The sequence below is a fragment of the Palaemon carinicauda genome, chromosome 37 (genome assembly GCF_036898095.1).
Source record: "Palaemon carinicauda isolate YSFRI2023 chromosome 37, ASM3689809v2, whole genome shotgun sequence".
NCBI lineage: Eukaryota > Metazoa > Arthropoda > Malacostraca > Decapoda > Palaemonidae > Palaemon > Palaemon carinicauda.
This window is the reverse complement of record NC_090761.1, coordinates 10158171-10164170: the sequence shown is the minus strand read 5'-3', so window position 1 is coordinate 10164170 and position 6000 is coordinate 10158171. Positions and strand designations below refer to the sequence as shown.

The window sequence follows — 6000 nt, the reverse complement described above, 5'->3', positions numbered from 1 at the left end:
TCTGACTGTGTCTGCCGTCTCCAAGCTGAATGGAGTTTGCTTGACAAACTTGTTCAGAGGTGAGAGGTCGATGACAGGTCTTCAACCTCCAGATGCTCTTTTCACAAGAAAGAGTCAACTGAAGAAGCCTGGGGACTCGTCGAGGACCTCCTGGAGAGTGCCCTTCCTCAACAGGATCTGGACTTCTGCCCAGAGCGCTAGCCCCTTTGCTGATCTCATTGTAAAGGAGTCTATTGACACTGGATTCCTGATCGGGGGGGGGGGGGGGGGGGTAGAGATATTGTGAACGGATGCGATACCCTGAACGAATCATAGAGATTATCCAGGGTTTGGCCCCGAGTTGCTTCGACCTGTCCCAGCTGTTACCTCTAGGAAATTTTTCTCCCTTACATGACTTAGTGCCTTTCCCATCTTTGGTTGGAAAGGGCTTTTCAGACATTGAAAGAAGAACTCGCCCTCCTGCCTCACTACATAAGCATTCACATTGGAAGGCGCTAGCGCTAACAGACATGAATAAAATGACTGGGTAAGAGTGGATGGCTCAAGGGACGCCGACTCCACTGGGGGCCAGTACCTGTGGTTTAAAATATAACAAAAAGCAGACATGTACTGAAAGCCGGCTTCTAGACATTCGCGCATGCAAGAATTTTGGTAAATAAGAGAAAATGTCAAGAAGTATCTGAAAATAATCATAGAAAATTTCACTTGATATAAAATGTGGATATTAACACAGTTCAGATTTTTAACATAGCTATTTATCCATAAATTTTACTAGGGAAAAAAAGATTAAATAATCAAATTTACTAACTATGGTGCAGATTAACAACACCTATTTGCAATCTATTACTCAAAAATTCAATATGTTTCTAAGAAACGACCCTCCCACTCCTAATTGAATTTAAAAACAAGGGCTTTATGATTAACATGGTCAAAGACTGCACTAACATCATGGCCAATCATACAAATTTCCTTTTCCCAATCAAGGGATTTCTGTACAGCATTAGAGATTGTATGAGGGTATAGCATGCCCCAAGGCCTTTACAAAAGTCAAAAGACATTCAAAAACTTTAGATAACATGGGAGTTATGGGAATTGGGCGGTAATCAGCTGGACGAGAGTTACCACTATCACATTTACATAATGGAGTAACATTACCAATTCTATAACAGGTGCTAAAAGAAACTCTTCTTGCTAACTTACGGAAAATAAAAGATAACTTAAGAGCTAAGAAATCAGCAGTGTTTACAAAAACAAAGAAAAAATACCATTTGAATCTATACCTTCATAAACATCAAGGTCCATCAAGAGAGTTTTAATTTCACAGGACTGAAAACTAAACTAGTTAGTTTAGCCTCAGGAAAATGGGAATGGGGATGGTCGAGTTGCATTTTCCTTTGGACAGTGAGTGACAGAGCCATTTGGTTTAAGTAAAAGAGGAACGGTTAAGTATAGCCTACACCAAAGAGTGCAGATTTGAGGGTAGCTCACCACTCATATTTCTGGGTTGTACCAGAAAGGGTTTCTTTTATGGTTAAATTAAATTCCTTTACAATTGAAGCATAAATTCTCTGAGCAACAGCTTTTAACTAAGTACTGTATACTTATTACAAGTCAAATCTGATCTGTTACCCACCTTCCATTGATAGGTCTCCTGATTCTACGAATAAACGTGTCTACAATCATCATTAAACCAAGATTTGTCTTTCAGTAAGTACTTTAGCACACAAAAAGGGATACGCCCATCAATTATGTTGACCAGATTCTCATTCAAAAGAACAACAGGCTCAACACTTTTATACAATTGTGACAAATTCAAATTCAAAAGACCACTCAAAATTGCATTCCAGACTGCTTGAGATTTTATATAGATTTTACACGAGTATCACACATCAGGTACAGGCAGCTCAGTCTTAACTACTAATTAAATCAGGGCATGATCAGATATCCCTACTGGCGAACTAACTTTGCATCTTATAATACCAGGGGAGTTGTATACCTGGCCCAAGCTGTTACCAGACCTGTGAGTAGGTTCACTTATTACTTGGTCACAGTCTGATTCACAGGCAAAGTCTAAAGCTCTTAAGCCATGGCAATCGGTAAAAGAAAAAGAATTTAACCACTCCCTATGATGAGCATTGAAATCATCAACAAGAACAAAAGAGGATTTCCTATTATCTTATCTTGGATCCAAGCCATAATGGTAAGAAGACAATCAAAGATAGGATCATCTAGGTCTGGATTCCAGTAAACCAAACACAAATAATAGTTGTTATGGCTGCCATAAACTTTTTTTTACTAGAACTCCATGACATCCGCATTCTTAGGAGGACTTATGAGAAGCAACGTACTCAGTCCTAATATACACTGTCATTTCCTTTGCCCTAAGAATGGAATTCTATTTTCTTAAAACCTGGAGTAAAAAGCTCAGATGAGTACCTCATTTGTGAAACCAAAGTTTCTGAGCATAAAAGAATATCATACTGTCTGGAGGCAAGTGTAAGGTCCTGAATATTGGCATGCAGTCCACAAATATTAAAATACATTAGACAACACTGGCAAAGTCTAGAAAGCACTGGTACTAGATTCCACTCAATGTCTAGAGACAGGAGAAAAATCGAAAGTAATAAAAAAAATTCATCCTACTTAAAACAAATTTAACAATAATAACAAAAACACCATGAAGAGAAATATGGCGACCAATACAACCCATAGACTAAAGACAAAATGGATAAAATTGGTCAATATGGCAGAGCTAACACACCATGCAAGGCTAAGAACCCTCCAGGATAGCCAGTTCAACTGAAGAGAAGACAGTACGGATGATTTTGAAAATTAATCTTTGTGGGGAAGATAAAGAAACAGATAAGGAAAATGCAACCTCTTGATAAGGCAATAGTCATCCATTGCCCTTCAATTAACCCTACCTAACACACCATTAAAAAAAAAAAAACAAGAGAAAACAGATAGAATGGTGTACCCGAATGTATCCACTACCCAGGGAACTCAAACCCAAGACAGCAAAAGACCATGGTACAGAGGCTATGACACTACCCAAGACTAGAGAACAATGGTTTGGTTTTAGAGTATCCTCCTAGGAAAGCTGCTTTCTATAGGTACCCTCCTACCCTTACAAGTGGAAAGTAGCCTCTGAACAATTACAGTGCAGTAGTTTAAACCCTGTTGTCAGGTATATGAGGAAAGAGAAGAATGTGTAAAGAATAGGCCAGACTATTTGGTGTATGTGTAGGCAAAGGAAAAACGATCCGTAACCAGAAAGAGGTATCCAATGTTGTACTATCTGGCCAGTTAGAGCTCTTGTTACTCCCACCTGGTGGAGACGACCAGCTCTTAAGGGCAAGGATGCCCCTCCTAGTCACTACAGGAACAAGGAAGATGTGAGAAACATCCATCTCACATCTGTCTAGCCTTTACAATCAGTGTTGCATTTCGGCTGACATCATTCACCTGCATTCAGGTAAAATTGTTAGACCCACTCTGAAAGTACCAGTCGAAGGATGAGAGCCCATACTCCCAATGTAAGAGAGAGAGAAGCTTCCTTGGCCAAGGCATTCTTCATATGACAGGACTTGAATGATGAAGGTAAAATCAATGGTTGCTCTTCACCTGACCAAATCTTAATGAATGATCAAGGGGTGAAGTCTGCCATTTTCTCCAGAGGGAGATGAGCGCATGCTAGGATTTTCCAGGAACATAGCGAGATGCTTTGGGAGTGAATACTATATCTGCTTTCTCCTTTCACGAGTCTGAAAAAAAATAGGGAGAAGTAGAGTTGGTAGAGTAGGAAGAATAGAGAGCAAGCTCACTCTTCTTCACTTATCAATAATTCTCCCCTTCTCTTTATTGATTATGATGGAGTAAGCCAAGGTTCATGTTCATGAGCACAGGCCATTGCTCCTCAACTACTGACCCATGGCTACCAGAGTGGCATCTTCTCAACTCAAGATACTAAAGTATCTCTAACAGAGAAGGGAGCAGCACTCTTCCATCCAGGTAAAAAGGAATGTGGCACCCAAGTTCCTCCAAAAGCTTACCCAATGTGAAAAGCGGGACTGTGAATCTCTAGCCAGCCTGGCTACTGGGTTAGTTAAACCAGCCACCAGGGGAGTGGCCCTACATGGGACTATGCAATTCCGACCAGCTTGACTACCAGGGTATTTAAGTGAGCCTCTTGGGCCTTGGCCCAGGGGACATGCATCTCTGGCCAACTCTGCTACTGGGATAGGAAAGTAAGCCATCTGGATCGTGGCCCTGCCCTAGAAGGGCAAAATAACTTGTCAATGTTTCATTCACCACTATCCTTATACTGTATTTGAATTTCTTTTGAAAAGGTAAAAAATAAATAGTCAACTCATTTTTTCTAACCGGATATTATAGAAGGTTTTCTTGGTTTCACCCATATAATATGATTGTTTGACAAACAAATTCAAAGTCTTCCACTTTACAAATTATATTAATAAGTCCTCCTATGTACAATTCTAATCGGACTATTCGAATATATAAAATAATCTTCGTTTTCATCTATGTACCCATGGCTCTAGAATTATGGCCCTCTAACTTAGAGCTATCAAACAAACATTTTTTTTCAGTTTTCACCTTATATTCAAGGTGGATTTGCTTAGTAAACTGGTGTCACAATAGCTACATTTATCACCATCCTCTCACTTTGGTCCATACTTGAGCATAAAAATTATTCGATGGTAACTGCTTTAAAATAGCAGTAATAAAATAATAAAAGGAAATGATAATAAATAATGATTTTAGGTTGACATTTATTAGGGTTTTAACAATAATACTGAATACACAGCTATGAACAATCTATTTCCTAATATACTTGTAAAAGCACAAGTTGCCAATATTACTCTGAAAACAATGTACAGTACACTTTCTGATTTGTTATAAAAATATTCAACGCAATACAAAACCTGTAGAACAAATAAAGGTACATTTTAATCATCATATCAGCTTTTGGAAGAAAGTATTTATCAGTACTGCAATGCAAATTCTCTTAAAAAACCTTTACTATAGTACAATACAGAATTTATTAGGTATTAACAGTATATATTATTAATGCAAGTAAGTACCTCCATGTGTAATAATTTGATAAAAACTTGTTAACTATTTAAAGTTAATGTTTAGTTTCACTGTACATATAAAAAAATCCATTATTACAAATTAAATTTATATGGGAAAAAAGATTAAAATATGTTTTTAGAAATAACTTCACAAACCAATGTGGTTTCTACCAAATGTAATCTACTAATTGCATTCTATACAGCTACTTGAAAATAAATGGGTGACTATATTTTGTGAACAAAATGAAAAATGAATGAATATATGGTGTGACCTATGCAATGTACTCTAGTGAAACAGATAAGATTTATTTACAAGTTTACTTGAATAATCTGGTTTATCAACATACACAAAGCATAAATGGCAGCATATTATTTTTAGATAGGGGTATCAACATTTGGTGGGTCTCACCTCCCAAATAATTTTTTGTTGACAAAACTTCAACAAACAGGACTTCATACACAAACACGCAGAAAAGAAAGTTGGGTAATGAGATTTGAACTAAAATAGAGAATGGTTCCTATGGTAAGAATATTGTTGGGATGACAGTGTCCATTCCTAATCTTTTGAGGCTTCAGAAAAGCTTCACTGGTTGGTGTTCTTAATAATGAGGACAATATTTCATAACTATGGCTGAGGAGACAGGTTGTGTTTCTCATTCTACCGTTCACGTTTATCTACAACATGCCGCCTAATCTTTTACTCTTAAATGTACATGAAATTATCATATTTAAAGGTAAAGGTGTATGGTTAAAATTCCAGTTTCATCAGAATAGATGCTCACCAGAATGTCAGCCGGGCAAGCCCAACCCCTCACTGTGGTGCCCAACCACAGCAGTGGCCTCACCAGTAAACAGGTTAAACTCATGGTCCTGGGCTGGGATTGAGCTGCTGCCATGCAAATGCAGG

The 6000-nt window shown here is 38.0% G+C and overlaps 1 protein-coding gene across 1 annotated transcript in view; it reads right to left on the bottom strand.

The window, feature by feature from the left end:
• Window positions 1-4773: 4773 nt before the first annotated feature.
• Wdr37 (WD repeat domain 37) overlaps window positions 4774-6000 on the bottom strand; it is a 660332-nt gene continuing 659105 nt past the window's right edge. The window contains exon 12 of the mRNA XM_068360758.1: window positions 4774-4943. The gene's annotated coding sequence lies outside the window, so the exon portion shown is untranslated. The remainder of the gene's footprint in view (window positions 4944-6000) is intronic.